Source organism: Protopterus annectens, chromosome 1.part1 (genome assembly GCF_019279795.1).
Source record: "Protopterus annectens isolate FY-2018-M chromosome 1.part1, PAN1.0, whole genome shotgun sequence".
NCBI classification, from domain to species: domain Eukaryota; kingdom Metazoa; phylum Chordata; order Ceratodontiformes; family Protopteridae; genus Protopterus; species Protopterus annectens.
The window spans coordinates 1,559,700,490-1,559,723,662 of NC_056726.1; the positions used below are offsets into that span (position 1 = coordinate 1,559,700,490).

Consider the following 23,173-nt stretch of genomic DNA (forward strand, 5'->3'; position numbering starts at 1 on the left):
ATTAATTCAGGATAATCAGCAAAATGAGGTGTTCCCTGGGGAGAACTGAGGAGATCTCTCTCTTTATCCTCCAAGTCAGTATCTGATGTAGGTGACTTTGAAGGGGAGTCAATGTGTTTCTTCTTACCTGGCCTCTTTTTTGGGGGTTCGGGTGATGAATCTCTCAAATCGTTGAGGGCTGTCTCTGCTCCTGGGCAGGAAATTTTGAGATGGACAGAATGACTCTGACCCATGGGCACCAAAGCAGAACAATCAGAGACAAAGAGAGTCCAAGAAGGATCAGAGACTGGTTGTACCTGTGCACATACTCTTTTGGGGGATGCAATGATCCTCCCCAGTACCTGGAAGGCCAAACCAACCTCCAATGGATCGGAGGAAACTACTCCCACAAATGGATCCATGTCACCTTTGGAAGAAAGAGAATCAGAGGGCAGCCCAAAGTTGTGAAGGAATCTGGCCTTGATGAGTGGATCATAGCCACGGAATCAAGGACTGACAAAGGTTGGAAGGCACTGATCCGACTCAGCCTCCAAGACTCAGAAGAATCCAATCAGGCCGGAGTCAAATAAGTTGGATCCAAGGGGTTTAAAGCCAATTAAGCATGGAACACTGACCTCTGGTGCATGGGATCTGGAAAGAACATCACTTCTGAGGAGACTGGAACCAAAAGTCACACCAATGACAGAGTCTGGATAGAGGTGAAGTAGACATATTCAACTTCCTTCTGAGCTAAAGGGGGAAAGAATGACTCCCACTTCAGTATGGGTCTTTAGAAATGTCTACATAAGGTAATCCAAACTGGCTTCTGTAACACCTGAAGGATCGCACTGACATGGCTGAGGAAGGTCTGGTAGGAAGGCAATCAGTTTTGTCAGATATCTCTTAAGAGAATCTTGAATAATTATTTGAAGAATTTATGGATCTGGTGGAGTCATATAGGTATGAGTACAGGCCCTATGTTTCTTGGACCTGAGAACTTTGGTAACTGAGCATGAAGTCAAAGAATCGGCCAACCCCCTTTTTCAGGTCTGTATCTTTAGTCTTAATTTTCCAAGTTTCGCTAACTTTTCAGTTTCTGAATCCAGCAGAAGGAGACAGAGAATAAGATTATTTTGCTAACCCACCAGAGCTCTGAATCTAAAGGAACAGCAAATGTCACAAGATAAAATAGATGCTAAACTCCTAAACACACACCATACAAAGGTGCATATCCTTAGCTGAAATCTTGTAACCACATCTGAAATATTTTTATAAAGCTTAACTGTTCCTCAATGATTGCTCCAGTAATAAGGCATAAAACAAAGAAATACAAGGTCACTTGTTATATTAAATCTTAAAACAGATCCTAACATGGTTTAACCTCATGCTACAACTGCTACCTACATTAAACACTAGCTTCTAACAAAGTTTAAATTCACACTATAAACACAAAATACACTTAACAGGTTACAAATTATTTTAAGATTATTGAAAATGATTACAAATATGACAATTTAAAATATTTATTATTTAAAAAAATAACTAAATTTACAATATTTACAGTAAGCCTGAGATCAAATAATTAATAAATAAAATAATTCAAATATAAGAAAGCTAATTAATCTAAACATGTTTAAATACATGAAGAAAAAAATTCAATAAGGGCCAAAACCTTCAACTAAGGACTATTCTTCAATTTGTTAGGATGCATTCTTCTCTCTTTTACTATAGTTTCTTTAGTTGCTGTACCCCTTAAAATAAAAAAAATCTTCAAATTTTCATTCTGATGAAATTCTCCAGTTTTTTGTCATAGTTTTTCTGGCCAAAGAGAGTATAGTCCAAGTTAGATAAGAAAAGTCTTTTTTTTAGTTTTATGTTTCCAGTAAATTAAAAAACATTTCTTTTGTTAAAAAATGAAGGAATCATTCCATAAAGCTTTAAAAAATCTTGAACTTTTACCCAAAAATTGTGAACCATAAAGCAATCATAAATCTTATGTGAACAGTTAGCCTTAATATGTTTATTACATCCCCAACATTAAATAGTACTTTCTTTTCTCAGTTTGGCAACCATTACAGGAGTTAAAAAAACTCTAAACAAAAAATTCCAAGAAAATATACTCCAGTAAGGAGTCCAAGAAGTATTTTTAATACAGGAAAGATTTTTTTTTATTTTGTTCAGTAAAAGCTATAGAATACTCTTTACTGAAAAAGTTCCAAAAGCTTTTAAGTTAGAATTACTTTTAGCTATTATTAAATATATTTTAGAGATTAAATTATAAATTCCCCGATATTAATAAATAATTTCAAATACATTTTTTATCCATTCTGGAAACAACACAACTTCAGCTGGATAAGAGAGAGAACCTAGTCTGAATTGATGTTAAAATTAATTGCAGATGAAGTACATAATTAATATTGATATTAGATTCTAAACAAAGAGTCAATTGATTTAACTGTAATTCCTTCAAAACACTGGTAACCATATAAACTGGTAACTTATTAATATTTTTGTTAACAAAAAAGGAATAAGACTCAAACCAAAATTTATAATTTGAGTTATGTAATATTATTTTCTTAAATATTTTAAGATTAAACTTATACAAGTAGAATTAGATACGGAATTTGTAGGAGCTTAAATATACTTACAGATACAAAACCACAATAGATTGTATAATATAGAATTTATTGAGTCTAAAGAGTTTAATTGTTTAACATTAAGCAAGTGAGAATGCAATATTTTCCAATAAGCTGCACAATTGGTATCTAACCGACTGAAAATCATCTTTATAACTGTTGATTTTGCATAAGTTTCTATATTTGGAAATTTAACACCCCTGCATTTCCAAGGTCTGAAGTCATGGTTTATTCTTAATCTAGATTTACTTGGAAACCATAGAAAGTTTATAAGCAATTTATTTATTGATTTTGTTTCTTGTTAGGTGGTAATATAAGATATTACGTTTTATATAATAACTTCAGAAATAAAGTCATTTTAATAATTTGTAATCTATCTTCAAATGAAATGTAAAATTTATTCCAATAATTAAATTAATGAGCTTATTTTTCATAACTGTAATTTATAGTCTCTATTGTTAAAATATTAATTCCTAGATATAATAAATTAGTAGACTCTTTACCTAACAAACAAATATCTGTATTTATTGATTTTTTTCTTATTAATAAGAAGATAATTAGATTTGGAACTATTTATTTATTTATTAGCATTTGTTGACCGGGAAGGTCCACTGGGTCAAAGAACCATTTTCGGTGGAGGCCCGGGGAGAAAAGCTCCTCAGAGTATTACAATAAGAGATAAAGAGTTACAAAAAGAGATAAAGTTTAACATAAGATTTAAAAGCATTAGAAATATAATAGTAATAATACATTTTACAGTTTACAAATGTATAGGCTTACATTGATAATGCATTACGAAAACATTACATAGGTTAAGATGTTACGACAATGGAAACACCTGGATTTTGATACAGTATATTAATTTGCAGACAGTGTAGTTTACACTATTTTTGTGATTGGCTAGTGTACTTAAAATATACCAGTCTAGGAGTCTGTATTGTGTGTGTTGTTTAAGAAGGTTTGCTTCTAAGGCATAAGCAGGAAGGATTATTTAGATAATGATATTTTAGAGCTTCTTTGAATTTTTTTGGATGGTCAATTTGTGTTAATTCGGATGGTAACATATTCCATAGTTTGGCGGCTGAATGGGAGAACAGACATTGTCTGGCTCTTTTGTTGGGTTTTGTAACAGAAAGCATGTGCTTACAGGAAGATCTTAGTGTTCTTGTGGGGGGGTGTACATTTGTAGGAGTGAACTAAGAGCTGGGCACTGATTAGGTTTACTGATTAGCTTGTGGGCTAAAGTTAGTTGGGTGTACTGTAGATGGTGGGAAAATTCGAGCTATTTTAGTTTGGTAATTGCCTGGCAGTGATGAGTGTGTGTGTGTTTTTCGGAGGCAAATTTGGCTATTTTATTGTAACAAGAATGTAGTTTGTTACTAAGGGCTGTGTGTAGACTGGTAAAAATAGTACTACCATATAGAAGGGAGGGGATGAGTAGGGGTATTGGCTAATTTTGATTCAGTGGACTTATGCATATACACTTTGTGTCTATTTAGTTTGCCTAATTTGAAGTGGGTTTTCTTTACTGCATTTAAGATGTGCGGTTCAAAAGCGAGTTTGTTGTCTATTGTTAATTCTAGCAATTTAGCTGTTTTCACTATTTGTGTGCCATCCTTTGCAAAGATTTTGAAGCCAGGGTCAGGTGGTTTTTCTGAGAAAAGTAAAAGTTTAGTTTTTCTGGGGTTTAGCACAAGTTGTGTGTTGATAAGCCATGATTCAAGGGAGGTACAAGGCTGTTGGGTGACTGTGAGATCAGAGAAGGTCTTAGAGAAGGCTATCAGAGTGGAGTCGTCAGCATATTGGATGAGATTCTGGATATGGGGAGCTTTGTGCAGGTCATTGATAAAAATATTGAACATTAGAAGACCTAAAATTGATCCTTGTGGTACTTCTATATTGTTGGGTTGATAAGTGGATTGTACATTTTGCCACCTTACTGACTGTTCGCTGCTTTGTAAGTAAGAGATGAACCATTCTAGGGATTTTGGGGAGCAGCCTAGTTTTGATAGTTGACTTACTAGCTTAGTATGTGACACTGTGTCAAAGACCTTAGATAGGTCTAGTAGGATAACTGAGGTATGATGACCAGCATCTAGGGCTTTGTTGACAGTGTCAGTGAAGGAGAGCAAGGCAGTGACAGTGCTATGCCCTGGACGAAACCCATGTTGGGTGGGGGATAGAAGAGCATTACTGGTTAGGTGTTTAGCTAGTTGTGAGTGGACATATTTTTCCAAGATTTTTGATAGTGGGGAGAGTATGGAGAGGAGGCGGTAGTTAGAAACATCATGAGAGTTTCCTCCTTTATGTAAAAGGGAAATTACAGACTTTTTTCCATAGGAGGAGGGGAACGTATGATTCGAAGAGTGAGCGATTTATGAGAATGGTAGCTGGGTATGCTATTGTTGTAGCTGCTAGCTGCAGGTTTTCAGGGGGAAGATCATCTGCAGATAGTGAGCAAGGTTTGAGTTGTAAGAGTTTCAAGACCTGGGTGGTGGGTACAGGTTGAACTGTGGAATATTGGTGTGATCTGAAAGGGAGGGGGTGTGTTTAGTATGTAGAGGCAGGTGGGTATTAGGGCTTGATGGGCTACCTTTGAGTACATTTTGAATGGTACAGATGAAATGGGTATTAAATTCTTGGGAAATTTCTTGTGGTGTTTTTTTCTGGTGCTGGGGATGGGTTTGGATAGTACCTGGATTAAGTAAAGTGGAGACATATTTCCACAATATTTTGGGGTTGTTGTACGAGGAAGACAGTTTGGTGGAGAAATAATATTTTTTTGTCCTGAATCACAAGCTTTTTGATTTATTCCGCAGTTGCTTCTAGTGAAGTTCATTTTGTTTTGCTCTCTCTTAGCCATATTTTCCAAGCTTTGTTTCTCACAGAGATGGTTTGGTTAGTTTTGTTAACTAGGGGGCATGCCAATTTTCTGTTCCTTTGGCACGCATAGGAGCTAGGCTATTGAGGGAATGTGTAAGTTAGACATTTTTTAGAAATTTATTATAATTTTCTCAAGTTCTTCCAATGTTACTGAAACATCTGCAATGATTAAAAGGATATCATCAACAAACAAAATTCTGGAGTTATATTCCTGATTAATATCTGCACCATAAATTTTTGTATTTGAATTAATAAGAATTACAAGTATCTTAATAACTATATTAAATAGTAAAGGGGAAAGGGCAACCCTGTTTAGTTCCTTTTGTTAAATTTATAAAATTTGAAGTATATGAACCTAGTTTTACTTATGCTTTATTGTTGTTATAAATACCTGCTAACATTTTAATAAATTGTGAAGAAAAATCAAATAGATATGATGTTTCAAGTAACTAATCCTAATCTAATGAATAAAATGATTTTTCTATATCTAAACTAATAAAGGTTCAGCTTTCCTATTAATCACATCTATCAGAGTAATCTTTTAATGTTGTTCTTCTGTAAATAAACCCAGACTGATCTAAACTAATTATATGTGGTAAAATCAGTTTCATTAACAAAGACAGACAAAAATATCTTATCTTCTTTAAGCAACAACATAGGTCTACATGAAGAAGATACCTGGGGGTCTTTTACTACTTTTATAATTGGAGTAATTAGTGAGTATTTTCATAAGGGTGGCATTTGAACTAGATTTTATACTTTTACAAAAATATTGTGCAGATTTATTATAACTTTTTGAGGAAATAATTTATATAATATTGGTATTATGCCATCATTTCCAGGGTATTTATTAGATGTAATAACTTTTATTTTTTGATTAATTTCTTGTAAATAAATACATTTTAATAGATTTATTTTTTGTGAAGAGGAGATTGTTTTAACTAAAGATTAATCAATATTAGCTATTAAATATTTTCTTCTATTTATTTCTATTTGATTTATGAATGGGCAATGATTTCTAAAAATTTCCAATACATCTCCAACCCCTTGGTCTAACGTATTAATTTTTGGATTTTTAACTATTTTTGTACCAGGAGATTGTCTTACCATAAATATATGACTTAAATGTGTCCCGTGCTGTTAAGTCAGGAGTATCATTAAATAATAGAAAGTTGTCTATCTCCTCTAATAACCATGTTTTATACATCTTCATTTTAGTAAAATATGGTGGAATTCTATTACTAAAAGTCAGTCCTGTAAAACTGATTTCCATTTTTAATATTAATGCATTATAGTCTGAAAAAGGACAATGGTTACTTTAGATGTAATATTTTGAGAAATCAGTATTTTATCAATTCCCGTTCAAGTATCATAACTGAAAAAGTAATGGATAAAATCTAAAGAGTTCTCATCCTTGAAATTAAAGGTGCCTTAAGAACCTTTCTATGCTTTAAAAGATTTAGCAATAGGGAGTAATTTGAATTGTCTACCTGAGTTGGATTCAGAATCATCTAAAATGCAGTGAAAATCACCTCCTAGTATTAAATTTCCCTTATAATTATGTATTATAAAATCAAGATGTTTTTGGCTAATTTAAGTCCCATTCTGGGGAACTAATGCACATCTACCAAAGTCCAAATCCTATTACAATATTTTATAATAATCAAAGGGAATAACCCTTATTTTTCTTTGTTTTAATAAAATGTGAGGCATCTGAATCTCTTTTCAATAACACAGCTACCCTCTTTTTTTTTAGATTTACAGGAAGATTGAATTAAGGTTGTATATTAATTAAAATTCCAAAACTATCAGTTTCATAGGAAAAAATTGTCTCTTGAAGGAATACAATATGTGGTTTGTTTAGTTCTAAATATTTTAGTACATTTGCTTTTTAGCATTATTTTGACCATTACCACTTACTAAGCTTAATCCCATATTCTACAAAAAATATATGTAAGTAAAAAGGGGTCTCAGGCAAAAGAAAAAAATAACGATAAAACATTTTCCATACCATAAAAACCAAACATGGAATAACTATGATTCCTAGTCTTCGTCTGCCAAAAACAAATCTCCCTCCCAGCACCCAAAAGATGAAAAATACATTTTCTATAGCAAATTAAAAGAGCACTGCAGTAAAAAAAAATAATGTAATGGGAATTAAAATGGAAAAATAATTTGTATATAATATAACGACTAAAAAATATATAGGTAATATCAGATATATTAACACTCCTATTTTCACTCTCCTACAAGCTTAACTGAAAACACTTAGTCATACTTCAGAATGTACAAGTTGATAAACTATTTCTCCCAAAAAGAATATAAACCATTATTTTAAAACTTATTTCATCTCCTCCCCAACATAATTCTAACAGAATTATGAACAAATAAAAATATAATAAAATAATTAGCACATTAAAACAATACCATAAAGAGCTAGTAAATTTTTCCTATTCATTTATTTTATTTATTTGCAGTTTGTTTGCCAGGACAGTCCACTGGGCCATGAAGAGCCCGTTTTCAATGGAATCCTGGGGAGAAAAGCTCTAGAATAGCACAGAAAATCAAAGTAAATACAGAGAGTAAAAATACATAATAGTAATACACAAAATGCAAAATACATACATAATAGTAGTAGTACAGACGATACAACTGATACAGTACAAGATAAAAACTGTTAGAAGCAACATTTTTTTTATTCTTTGCTAGAGCTGTAGCTTATAGACACACTAGGTATTTATTTACAGAAAGTAATAGAGTATGGAGGAAGAGTGAGGTAGGGGAAACTATGTAGGATGGGAACAAGAACATTCCCACTGTGAAGAAAGGTATGAAGGTATGAGTGCAGTAGAGTGCAGTAAGAATTTGAAGGCAGAGAGACTATTAGTGGTTCGGATGAGAGGTGGGAGAGAGTTCCAGTGTCATGCTAGAGAAAAGGATAATAGATGTTATCCTGGTGGATGGGCAGGTTTGTGCAATTTTATTCGGTTTTGTGATTTAGACCTTAGGCATCTGTCAGGTTGATGCATTTTGGAAAGTAGAGGCAAGAGAAGGGCATAGAGAAGGGCTAAAAATAATTTTGTGAGCTTGGATCAGTTGATTATATGTGAGATAGTTGGGTAGCTCAAGCCAGTTCAGTTGATGTAGGAAGATACAATGATGGGTAGAGGATCTTTGGGTGGTTGCAAACTTTGAAATTTTATAGTAGCATGAGGCAAGTTTGGACTTGAGGGAAGATTGTAGACTAGTGAGGATAGAGGCTCCATAAAGGAGGGAAGGGATAAGGTATGTAAGTAGCTAGAGCAAGCCTGGGGGAAGTAGAGATATAGCGACTGTGGCGTTAAAGCAGGCCTAGTTTCTTATGCGTTTCTTTGGTATTTGCATGTATGTGGCTATCAAATTTTAGCTGATTGTCAATGAGGACTCCTAATAGTTTAGCGGTGGGGACTATTTTGAGGACAGTATCAATGTGGCTGGTGATAGAGAAGGAGGTTTTGTTGAGGGAGATTGCTCTAGATGGGGTAAATATTATTAGATTGTTCTTGGTTGGATTGAGTGCTAAATGGTTGTCCAGTATCCATTGTTCAGTAGATGTGAAGGCATTCTGGATTAATTTTGCTAAAGAGGAAGTAGAGGTAGCAGAGCAGATTATTGTTGAGTCATCAGCATATTGGATAAGGTTACAGTTAAGAATGGCATGGTGAAAGTCATTTATGAAGATACTGAAGAGTAGGGGACCCAGAATTGAACCTTGGGGTACACCTGTGGGACTGTTTAGGAATGGAGAACTAGCTTTTTTCCACTTGACTGCTTGTTGCCTGTTTGAGAGGTAACTTGTGAACCAGTTGATAGAGTGGGAATAGGTCAAGTTTAGCAAGGAGAAGGTTGTGACAGATGGTGTCAAAGGCCTTTGAGAGGTCTAAAATGAGGGTGGATACAATGTGACCAGTGTCACAGGCTTTATTAACAATTTCCAGGAAGGAGAAGAGGGCGGCTGTGGTGCTGTGACCAGGTTGTAACCCATGTTGTGTGGGAGAGAGAAGGTTATTACTTAGAAGGTAGGGTAGAAGTTGTTGGTGGATGCATTTTCCGAGAAGTTTAGAAATGGGGATAAGATAGCAATTGCTCGGACATTGGGGATGTCAATATTGTTTCCTTCTTTATGGAGTGGAATAATAAATGCTTTTTTCCAGAGCTGGGGGACATGGCCCTCAGAGACTGATCTATTTATTAGTATGGAGATAGGATAGGCTATGGCATCTGCTGAAATTTTTAGGAAGTAGGAGGGTATCTCATCAGGGGCATTGGAACATGGTTTCAGTTTTAGAAGTAGTTTCTTTATGTTGGAGATGGGAACAGGTTTGATGGAGCAAGGAGCAGGTAGAGAGCTGGGGTTAGAGGATGAATAAGGGGTGTGGGTAGGTGCGTATGGGGAAGTCGAGTTATTAGAGAATGATGATGTTAATTTAGCTATAGAGTCATTGACGAATGAGTTAAATTTGGAGGCTAGTTCTAAGTCGGAGGCATTTGGGTCGGGCATGGGTTTTCTTTTTTACCTGGGTTAAGGAGAGAGGCAATTCCATTCCAGAATTTTTTTGGATTAGTATTATAGTTGGTTTGGAGTGTGGAAAAGTAGGATTTACGATCTGAGGTGATAAGTTTTTTTGCTTTGTTACGAAGCATTTTACATTCATTCAGGGGTGTGCTGGTAGTGGTTTTATGGAAGACTTTCCAGGATTTACCTCGGAGTCGCATGACATGTAAGGTACTCTTAGTAAGCCATGGTACGGGGTTGCTTTTTGTGCATTAAGTTTTCCATGGGGCAAAGGAATCAAGCAGGTGTAAGAAAGTTATAGTAAAGTAGGTGACAGCATTATCCAGGGACAGGGTTTTTAAAGGATTCCAGTTTGTTCTTTTTAATACATCTGAGAATTCATCAGGGTTAAAGTTTTTTAGGCACCGGGTAGAGGTACAGGTATGGGTTTAGTTGTAGGGATGAGGGAAGCCGATGGGCAAAGGTGGGAAGGTGGTCACCTAGTGTGTCTGGAAGGATGCCGCTATTAGTGATGTAATGGGGGTGTGAGACTAAGATCCAGTCTAGGGTGTTCACAGAGAGGAAGTCTTCGGAAGGTCTGGTTGTTAAGGTAATAAGTTGAGAGAATGTATAAAGACTGACATTTATGGAGTTGTTAGGTGATTGAATTATGGCCCAATTAATGTTAACATCGCCCAAAAATATGGTTTCATTCATAATGTTGGAAGAAACCCAAGAGAGAATGTCTTCTAGGATTGGGATATTGTCCCCAGGAGGGATATAAAGGGTGATAACACAGATAACTTTATGGTTGTTCATGTGAAGAAGGGCTGGAAGTAGTTCAGCATTACCAAATTTGGGAATAGCTTTGGAGTATGGAGCAATTAGGATGCTGAAGGAGTAAAGTAGAGCTACTCCTCCACCTTTTTGTGTGTTCTATCTTTTCTAATGATAGAGTAGGTGGGTGGAATTAACTGTGAATCTTTTACATGGGGTTTGAGCCAGGTTTCAGAGATGGATAAGATGTCTGGTTGATTATGGCGAAGCCAGGCATGAAGATTGGGGATTTTATTACATATGCTTTGGGCATTTAGAGCTGTGAATTGGAGGGACCTATCTGTGGGATGGGGAGGTAGTGTTTTGTTGGGGGCAGGGTCCTGGGTTTGGGTGCATGTCACCAGAGATAAGAGATAAGGTGATGAATATGGTAAGAGGTGTTTAAATTGTTTAGTGTTTAATTTGTTGATTGTAAGCTTAGTTGAGATAGAGCTAGTGTAGAAGGGACTAACATTTGTGGGATTACTTAAGCTTTTACAGGGGAAGAATATAGTATTGTTGAAGTAAAGGCTAGAGGATATGCTGGATACAGGGGGTACATGCTGTATAAGGAGTGAGGTATGCGGGTAAGTGATTAGTACAGAGAGGTCTGGTGAGACAGCTGATATACAGTAAGGTAAGAAGGAGTAGTACTTGTGTTGATAGTGTGATAAGTTTGAAGGACATGGTGTTCAATTAAGGATACTTGGAGTTAGGGTTTAGTAAGAAGAAATTGAGGGTAGACTATTAGAATTGTATGCAAAACAGTGTGGGAAAGTTGACAAGAGTTGAGGGGGTTGGGCAGGAAGAGGAAGTTAGGTTATGGGTGTGGTCAATAATTTGATAGGGTAATGGAGGAGGTGGGTGGGATATATGCAAGTATAAGTGTAGGGGTGCTGGGGGCGGGTGGGAATTGGGAGCAGGGTAGGGAAGCAGAGTGAACCCGCAAGGCAAACGGAGCGGGTAGAGCCAAAGGAAGGAGAATGTCAAGGAAAACAATCAGTAGAGTGTGAAAGTCTGAAGGTAAGTTTGCAGACATGTATAAGAAGGTAAGAGGCTTACAAAGGATAGAGTTGTAGGTAGACAGATGAAAGACAGCAGAAGAAGGCAAGAGGCTTACGAAGGATAGAGATGGGATGTTAGTAGAGTGGTATGTGGATAGGTAATCCTGGGACAATAGAGAGGGAGTGAGCAGTAAAAGAGATGTCTAGGAACTGTGTAAGGGAGATATGGTAAAGAGTGGGTAAAGGGATAGAGACAGCAAGATGATAGTGGAGCGCCACCTAGTGGGCAGTCACTTTATTGCAGCAAAGTCCCCTGAGGGGGATATCAGGTTAGGGGAAGGAGGGAGCTATCCTAGTTCAGGATAGGGGGTATAATAAAATAGGGGGAGTATGGGGTTATTTAAATGAGGAAAAAGGGGGGTTTGGTTGCTGGCTAACCTGGCAGGCAAGCATGCTGTAACTTAGTAGTAGTGATGTACTACCTTTAATTGTTACAGATGGTTGTAGCAGTACACATACTTTCACTGAATTCCTTGCTGGGAATGACTCTCAGGGAGCAGATAGTTTTTTTTTTTCCTTGTTTGTGGGCTCTAGTCATGGACTTCCAGTAGGACACATTGAGGTGGTTAGAGCAGGACAGGCTGGAACATGCTAGGAGAGAGAAAAATATAGTGAGGCAAGCAGTACAGGAGTCTAGACTTCACAAGCAAACAGTTTTCAACATGCACAGTCAAGTGAGTAACTCCAGCATGTACTCGGTATCCTTAACATACTTTTACATAAATATACTACTGCTGAACTTCTAAAAAAGACTACAGAAAGTCAGAGATAATAAAGTGAAAAACAGAAATAAGCTGTATGAGACCACTACTCTCTCTTCACATTAATGCAGTGAGGGAATACCCTATGAAAGTGGCTACTGACACATACTACACAGTGAAATCCTTGGCTAGTTACTGTATGAATGTGCAACTGGTAGATATAACAGCTAAGATGAAGATTATACAGTTGAACTCTATCAAATACCATAATAGCAGTGACAAAGCACAGGTAGGTCAGTTCCTCGTGCCAAGGGTTAATTGGTATGAGCAGTTATAAAATAAATTAGCAGACTTACATTTAAGCGACTGGAACATATTGCATTGTTAGAGCCTTGTCTAGTGACTTTGTTAATATTCAGGCAGTAAGAGTAAGTGTTCCATGTGCACAACACTATTGCAGTTTGAGCGTTTATAGTACCAGCATACATTCAGTTAAGCGGCTGAGACAAATCACTATGTAATAATCCTTGTTAGAATACATACATTAGGATTCAGGCAAAAAATCACTATGTAATAATCCTTGTTAGAATACATACATTAGGATTCAGGCAAAAAATCACTATGTAATAATCCTTGTTAGAATACATACATTAGGATTCAGGCAAAAATCACTATGTAATAATCCTTGTTAGAATACATACATTAGGATTCAGGCAAAAATCACTATGTAATAATCCTTGTTAGAATATATACATTAGGATTCAGGCAAAAATCACTATGTAATAATCCTTGTTAGAATATATACATTAGGATTCAGGCAAAAGGAGTTCCAGCTTAAATTCAAGTGCAAAGATACAAGTACCTCTGTCAGAACCTAACTTATTAGAACAATAAATTCTAAGATTTTTCATTTAGATCTACAAAAGGGCAGGAGTATCAACATTTATTGTTCTAAAATTATAAAAGATTTGTAGCACATGTAAATACTGCCATTAAGACTAGTTCATAAGAACATATTAAGTTGAGTATTCAAAAACTGAAGATAATCCATATGTTTTCAATTTTCTAATAACTATTTTGCTAATATTAATGTAAGCAAACTCTCAACTTCATTTAAATATCATAGGCTAATACACAAAGACAAGGTCAGATTACATATAAAAGATCTCTTTAAAATAACTTTCTCAAATTTCCATATAGAAATGACTGTCGGAATTTCTAATTTCAGTAGAATAATTCTTAAATGTTAAGCAACATAAAATAATAATTAGTGCTTATATTCAACCAAAATAGGTTTACAATATTAGTATTATCTATACATCTATGAAAATCATATACTATAATAATCTATAAAACTTGTGTCATAAAATACATTGTGAACATCTTAATTAACTCAAAGTGCATCTTGAGATGGAATAGTACACTACTGACATTTCAATGTACTGGCTATATCAAAATAACATTACATATAGGATATGGGCACATTTTTAATGTTGAGTCCTAAAATGCCAGGAGCACAAACAGAACTTTAAATTCACAAGTTTAATCCAAGGTAGAAAAGTAAGACAAAAAAGGATAAGCGCTTTCATCCCATTGACCACAAGACTTCATCAGATCATTTCAATTGTATCAAAACAACATTACATATAGGACATGGGCACATTTTTAATGTGCCTGAACCTTTGATCACATGTGAAGAGTTGAAATTTGACTAAAATAATTACTTGTCCATGTACCAAACCAGTGTCAGTAATATTATCGTGATGATAACAGTGAACAATGGAGAAAACCACAGTTTACACTGAGGCACAAGCAGTGTGAAACAGAGCTCACGCATTACCACCAACACTTATCAGAGCAGTGTATTTTATTTTTCTAGGTGTCAAGCGAAATGTGGACATTTGTCAGATGCACAATCAAACCTCCAAGACATGAATAAGAGTTTTATACCATAGATATAAAACTGCTTTGGCAGAAAATATGCATTAAAATTTCATTTCATTTTAAAGTTCACAACAAATAGGAATAATTCTGACATACTGCACATTCAGCTGTCTAGATGAAAACGCTAACAACTGGAAATAAAATGCAATAAAAAAACTAATGTGTGTATATATATGATTTTTCAGAAAAGTATATTGGGAGGTGGCATTAGTTTTACAGGAACGCATTCACAGTTCATATATATTTGTGAAAGCATTAATTTTCTGCACTAGCTACTGCCCATTGTGCATATATTATTTTAAATTAATTACAATCCAAAAAAAGGGTTTGTTTTTCCTAGTATATGTTACAAGATGCATAAACTAGTAACATCTGAAAAATATGACAGCTATTAAAACCTTTCTCAGTTAAAAGTAATGCTCTGAAGCAAAGAAAAGGTAAAAAAAAAACTTGGTAACGTAGACACTGTTTCCACAGGCTGTTTGAATAAATACATTTCAACATACCTCTCAACTGTACAGATATTTGCAGAATGTCCAGATTTTGGCCTCATATTTTTGGTCTGTTTTCATAAAACTGGGTTTCCTGGCAAATTAGTGGTAAATTATTAAAGACTGAAGTTTGAAAATGATGACAAACATCTGAGTTTCAGACTTCACGTACTTCAGAAAATTCAAGCTAATGCTGAATAATTAATTTTATGGTGCTAAACCAGGGTGCTGTTACTGTGATTCTTACTGTGATGGCTCCAAAGTCTTCTTAAGACACTCAGTCTTTCTGGCTGTGTTTTGCTGAAATCAAAGTATGGTTACAGTTGCATTCACAGTCTGTTGCATACAGAAACTTGCAGAATATACACTGATGAGAGAATATTCTTTGCAGCACCAAACTCAGATCAGTAACAAATAACTTTTAATAAACCACACGGACTAATGTTGCAGCTTCAGGTACTGTTCTACTTTACTTCTTGAACAACATGGATGATGAGAGAGATACAACATTTATCTCGGAACAAATGTGTCCCTACCAATACATCTAACATAACTGAATTGATACAGATCTTATATACAGTTCTAGTCAAGCACACACACATAGATTTCCTCTTGGTATTCTATATTGGAGAATTGCTCATCCTGTTGCAGATGCTGACTTGATATTAATTTTAAGCTTTCTTGCTTAACAATGTCACATTTTTTCTCTTTGTAAGAGGCCAGCTTTTTCTGACAGTATGAATATCCTGTTCTTTTATTTGGTATTCTATTTTGATCTTTGTATGAGAACATCTGTTCTTGTGCAAATGCTGACTTCAAACTTTCTTACTTAATGTCATATGATGCAGATTGCTTTCTGTTGTCCATCCTTTAAGAATCAGATTAGCTTTTTTTCTGACAATGTGAAAACATACAACATGTTTTTACATTTTTGCTCTTACTGACAATGTAATGCATACATAAGAGGTCAGCGTTTACATTTTTGCTGATTCTATAGGAAAACATGTCCATTAAGCAAGTTCCTTATTTTTCAAGCCACAGTCATTTTTAGTATGAATGCTAATCACATATTGCTAAACTCTATTTCTACATTTAAGCAAGCTTTATTTTATACCTTATTTATTTTGCATATTTGTAACAAATACTTTCAACCTTAATATTTTGTTGAGCATATTCTTACAAATCAAAACCGGTTATCCATTTTCTAAGCTTATAAGAGCAATATTTAAAATTGCCCCTAGTTGGGGGTCTTTATCCCACTTTTATTTAAGGCTTTGCCCAGAAATCCTGCTGTACAAGGTTGAGATATGAAGGTATGAAGATAAGTATGCCACTAAACATGCACACACACACAGATATAACAGATATAGCATCCACACCCACACACATATATGCATAAAATGGTTTGTGGTAGTTATGCCAGACAAGAAACTAATTCTGCACAAAGCTTAAAAGGATCAGCATTACATATAATGTGCTGATTTGGCACAATGAAGTTGATTTTAACAAAGCAACTGTCTGAATTACTGACAGTATATCAAGACATGACCCTAAGAAAATGAAAAGACGGTCTCTGGTTCATTGTTACTATGTAGTAAACCCATTCTTTATGACACCAGGGCCTGCAGAACATCTGTAATAATAATGCTATATAACTTTTTCTACAGCGAGTGTCATAAGTGGAAAAAAACAGCAGAGCTTTGGTAGCAAGAATAGAATGCTAGTAGAACTTAATGCCCTCCCTTAATTCAAATTTTTGGTACTGCTCAAGTGTCTATTGATATCAGCAGACTAACACTATAAGCAGACAACTATTTTCAACATTCTGACAAATGGAAAAATGTAAATGAAAAGAATTATTCCAGGTCAAAGAGTAACATGCTGCAGACACCAAACATTTCTTGTGTTAGTTTTTTTCCCCTCATTTTTAAATCTTATTTTTATTTATTTTTATGGGAGGCCGCTGTGGTTTTCCGGTTTGATCCTCAACTGGGGTGCCTTCTGTGCGGAGTCTGCATGTTCTCCCTGTGGTCGCGTGGGTTTCCTCCAGGTGCTCTGGTTTCCTCCCACATCCCAAAGACATGCTTGTAGGTGGACTTGACACTCTAAATTGGCCCTAGGCGTGAGTGTGTGCATGTGTGTGCCTTCTGTGGAAGGTTGGGTGCTGGGCTGGCAACTCGACACTGTAAAACTCCACTGCTTATCATGTGTGGACAGGTGATCTGCTGTGGAGACCCCTAACCGGGAAAAAGCCAAAAGACTATTTTTATTTATTTTTACCTTGTAAAATACTGTGAAGTTGTATTCACTCATTTAGCTTTTATTTAATTTGTGATAAGGTAATAAGACACAAGAAAATATTCACTTTAAAGCTGGCAGGGTATATTCACTAGTATACTATTTAACTCTACAGAAATGCAAGCCAAGCTTTAAATAAAATCAATGGTCAGTGAAGAAATGCCCGAGTAACATGATCGGCCATGTTGTCTAGCTGCAGATCATTTCACTGACTTTGGAATTTAATGCACTAACCAAAGCAGCAGAACAGTCTTATTATGATTATGGAATAGATACATTGTGGTTGTCAGCACATTTTAGCTTGGGAGGCAACTCTGTCAAAGCACTATATGTGATATAGTACACTTCATTTCAGTAAAGGTAAAGCTGCAGATCCCCTCATATGGTTAAGACGTCTCATGCATTAGATTTGTAATAAGTTAAAGACAAGAACTGCTAAAACTCCAACTTTTTCAAAACTAAGATTTCAAATTATTTAGCTATAAAGCTGACTAAATATTGCAGAAAAACTACACCCCCCCTCTATGATGGTCACATATTAAAGCTCTTCCTTAAGCAGGTAAATTAAGTGGGAAGAGCCGCTCGTGAGCTGAACAGCAGAAGCTTCAACAGCTTCATTTGAATTTGTCATGTGCGAGTAATGGAAGAAAAAAAGAAGTTAATTCATCAAGAACCATTGCCAAAGGAGAACACATATCAGCAACACAATACACAAGTCCAAATGTATTTATTAAGTACACATAAAAGGCAACCAAAATATAGGCAGGCAACTCAAAGCATCAAATGCTATGCAAATCTTTGAAGTATCACGCTAGTCACAAAAAAGTGTAAACGAACGTTCTTTATTGGGTACAGTTGGCGCTTTCACCTCCTTGGCTTCATCAGACTGTATTCAAACCCACCAAAAACAGTCATTTATATATCCAATTCCCATTATTAATTAGTTGATTGAAACCAATAAAAATCAATAAAAACGTCATCTGCTTAATAAGATGTATATAAAATTTAAGTATTTCTTAACATAATAGATAAAATAGTATAAAATATAATACAAAATAATAAAATACATACATATTTTTTAGAGGAAATAGACAGATTTTTGTAGTTGCTGGATATGTTAGAATATGTATATAGTTGTTGTTTTTAGATGTTTGATCAAGCGCTTTATACTGCCTTTTGAATATCAACGTATGTCTTTTTAAATTTTATATACAATTTTATATACATCTTATTAAGCAGATGACGTTTTTATTGATTTTTATTGGTTTCAATCAACTAATTAATAATGGGAATTGGATATATAAATGACTGTTTTTGGTGGGTTTGAATACAGTCTGATGAAGCCAAGGAGGTGAAAGCGCTAACTGTACCCAATAAAGAACGTTCGTTTACACTTTTTTGTGACTAGCGTGATACTTCAAAGATTTGCATAGCATTTGATGCTTTGAGTTGCTTTGAGGAGCCTGCCTATATTTTGGTTGCCTTTTATGTGTACTTGGACTGTTTATTTTCGTCGGGCAACTGACCTATTATCCGCTTGGATTTGGACTATTGTTTTTATTTTTCAAATGTATTTATTGATTTTATTTGACATTTGTTAACTAGGTTAGTCCAACTGAGCCAAGGGCCCATTTTCAGTGGAGACCCGAGGAGAAAAGCTCCAGACAATTTACAATCCTGCAAAAGATAAAAGAAGTACATAGTGGTCAATGTTATGTCAGCAGAAACATTTGCTAGAGTTTGAAAATGGGACTTTCATTTAATAAGGAAGTCCACCAAGTTAGTCTGAAAGACCACTACTCTAATTTCACGCAGTGCATTTTTTCTACCTATGCTGTTCTTTTCAAAGACAAACTAGGGAAGCTTCTAGTTGTGTACTCCATGAAGTTAGATCCAGATGTCAGTCCAATTATCAGACCAGCTTGAAAAGATGCAACAGCCATGGAGGACAGAGTCAAAGCAGAGTTAGACGCAATGGAGTAACAAGGTGTGATTTGTCCAGTTGCAGAACCAACTGAGTGGATATCTTCCACGGTGGTAACTCATAAAAAAGCTCAGATGACAGAATATGTACTGATGCAAGAGATTTGAGCAAAGCACTAAAAGGACCTCAACATCCAATGCGCACAGTCAAAGAAGTCACAGCTCTGATACCAAATGCCATTGTTTTTTCTGTCTTATATGCAGACTTCATTTTGGCAAATTCAGCTTGACAAGAAATCATCACTGCTCACTACTTTTAGTATTCTGTTTGGCAGGTACAGATTTTGAGAATGTCATTTGGGATGAATTCTGCAAGTGAAGTCTTTCAACGTGCAATGGAGCAACTTTTTTTCTGGGTTTCCTTGTGCTATTATAGTTTACAACATACTAGTAGGAAGTAATGATGAAGCTGAGCATGACAAAAACCTCAGAAAAATTCTGGAAAGAGCACATCAAGTAAATCTTAAGCTCAATCCACAGAAATGCAAATTCAGGCTTCAAGAGGTTACTTATGTTGGTCATTTATTTGCTAGTTCAGGCCTATGACCAGACCCCTCAAAGCAAACAGACATTATTCAGATGCGAGCTCCAGACAATGTTCAAGCCCTGCAACATTTTCTTGGCATTGTTAACTAACTAGGCAAGTTCATTCCAGACTTGAGTCAATCAGCACTGCTTAGAGAGCTGACATGAAAAGATGTATCCTGGTCTTGACGAGAGCAACACCAAAGAGCATTTTATGTCCTGACACAGAGAACTGCTAGTCCACCAACTCTCAGATACTATGATTTTCACAATCCAGTTACATTTTCCTGTGATGCTTCGAAATTTGGCCTTGGTGCAGTCATTCTACAAGAGGGTCAACCTGTTGCCTATGCAGTGAGAACTCTTACCCAAACTGAAATGCAGTATGCTCAGATAATGAGCTTTTGGCAACTGTGTTTGCATGTTTGAAGTTCCATGTTTATGTTTATTGTAGACCTATCCAGACTGAAACAGACCACCAACCTCCAAGTCACTATCTTGAGAAAGCCTATGCTTTCAGCTCCAGCCAGATTGCAACGTGTGATGTTAAGATTGGAAAAGTATAATTTCACTCATCTACAAGAAAAGCAAACTTCTTTATCTTGCTGATACATTATTCCAGCTCGCTAAGAAACACCAATGAACAGCATGAGAATGAGAACCTTGATTTTGAAGTCATGAAAGTGAGAAATTTTTCTTCCACACATGTTGATGAGCTGAGAGATCACACAGCCACAGATCTAGTTTTACAAAGGCTCAACCACTTTATCAATAAAGGATGACCAACAAAGCAATCTAGTTTACCTCAAGAAATGCAACCTTACTTTCCATACAGAGGTGAGATTTTGTCTGACAAAGGTGTCATTCTGAAAGGTACGAAAGTCATTGTTCCAAAGTCTTTGAAACAAGAGTACTTAACCATCTTGCATCATGGCCACCTAGGAGCAGACTCTACCAAAAGCAGGGCGAGAGGACTAGTATTTTGGCCTTCTATATCACAAGACAGTGAGACAGTACTTTTATCTTGTCCTGTGTGTAACAGTACTAAGCCACATCAACAGAGGGAACCACTTCAGCTAAACCAGATTCCTGAACTACCTTGGTCGACAGTAGCCACCGACATTTTCGAGTGGAATGGTCAACATTATTTGGTGTTAGTAGACTCTTACTCCAATTGGTTCAAGATTGACCTTCTTCCCAATCTAGCATTCAGTACTGTCATTATGAAGATGAAGCATCATTTTGCAGTCCATGGTAGTCTACACAAAGTTATTTCTGACAATGGCATGCAGTTTACTAGTCAACAGTTCAAAAGATTTGCTGAAGAATGGGACTTTACCCATTTCACGAGTAGCCCTGAGTATCTGCAGTCAAATGGTATGGCAGAATGTGCAGTTCAAAGTGCAAAACAGTTACTAGAGAAGTAAAATGAGATAATAGTGATGTTTTCCTGACTCTCTTCAATCTCATAAATATTCCTTGTGATAAACATCTTGGTTCACCTGCCCAGAGACTTCTGTCAAGACAAACCAGAACCACGTAACTAAATTGTCAACTGTTGGATCCACGTGTCAAGAACAGGTCATGGAAAGCCAATCTGCTGAAGAAGTATTTAACCCAGAAATCCTACTATAATACGCCCAGAAAACTGCTCAATCCATTACGAGAAGGAGAAGTGGTAAGGAAGCATATATCCAAAGGTTAAGATCGAACTGGAGTTGTGAAGAGTATTTGCCCAGAGCCGAGACAGTACATTGTTGAATCACAAGGAGCAGAGTTAGGTGGAACTGGAAATATTTGAGACCGGTGTCCAAGCCTATATCACAGCACATAGCCTGAGAGAAAGACTCTGTCTTAGAGTGAGTTGTCTGTTGTTCCAATTCCAGAGAAAGTTCCAAAGAATATTCCCATTCCTGTCATGAATCCACAAGTTCCTGATATGAATCGTTCACTGAAGACTGTCCTTGTTGCTAAATTCAGTCCAGATTGTTATTTTACGAGATCTGTTCATATCTCCAGACCATGTAACATATACATGGCAACTTGGACAGGAACACTGTTTGTTTCTAATGTCCATAATGATGCATGTCTAACTATACTGTTGTTTTTACTAAGGCCAATCTTTTTAAGAGGAAGGATGTAAATCAATGTGTGTGTATGTATCTTTAAGAAGCTGTTCAAGGGCTTGCACAAGTGTTTAAACACTGAGCACGTGTGAGCCTGACTGCCATTTTGTAGCAAGCTGTTGAGATGTAAGCATGTATGTATGTTAAGGTCTGTCTGTTAACCAGTTTGTTTATATTTTATGATGCTATCCATCCTGATATGTTTCTATGTATTAAAGCATCTAAACAAAATGCCCCACTTGCTTGTCATCTATGTTAGAGAGGGACGAGCGACAAGTCCTATACAAACAAGAAGGAAGGAAGCAACAACAGAATTTAGTACAAAGCCATCTTACTTCCCTTTTTACACAAATCATATTAAAAGAGATAGCAATAGAGAAAATGAGGTCTTAAAGACAACTAAAAAATTAATTTATATCTATGAATATTATCGATTTAAAATACTCTAATAAGCAAAAGAAACAAATATATACAAATATAATTAAATGGAGAGTAGATGGGAAGAAGGAAGAAACAAACTTGTATAGAAGGAAGAAAGAGTAGCAAGAATATAACAGCAAGAAAGGAGGGGGAAAGAGGAGCATCTTAAGGTACAAATGAAATAATATAATACTCTATTACCATTTCATGATGGATAGTCAAGAAAAGTAAACAATTAAAACTTCACCTTACATATGGCAAAATAAGATGTATAATGTAACAGCTATCACATTTAATGATGTAAAACAAACGAGTGATAAGTCCATATTAATTTTGTTAGATGCATCTTTGGAAAAGTCTGTTTTTTTTCCTTTTTTTTTTTTTTTGACATCAGACTAATTGCCTTTTTCTGATGATCTTTTAGGAGTGGAACATATCCAGTCCATGTCTTCTGAAAGAGAAATAATGTTATTATTTTTAATGAAAGGGAGCGTTTCTTCAGTAGTAGAAGAAGTTCTAGTGCTAGAACGCAGCTGAAGTCTTATTTTTGCATGGAAGACAAGTTGAGCTTTAACGTTGTCTTGCTTAAGAAGTTTAATTAATGGGCAATTTTATTCCTAAACTCCACAGTCTTGGATGAATAATCACTGTCAAATCTAGTAGCTGGTTGTCCACATTTTACTGGAGCTTTTGAAGAAGCAGGCTTTAAAACTAATTCTTTGTCTAAACAGGATAAAAAATTTATTAAAACAGATCTAGGTTTGGTTGAAGGA

At 35.7% G+C, this 23,173-nt stretch overlaps 1 protein-coding gene across 5 annotated transcripts in view; it reads right to left on the reverse strand.

Annotated features, from left to right (window-relative positions):
* Nucleotides 1-23,173, reverse strand: part of RCAN3 (RCAN family member 3) — a 488,354-nt gene that overhangs the window by 18,235 nt on the left and 446,946 nt on the right. The window lies entirely within an intron of this gene.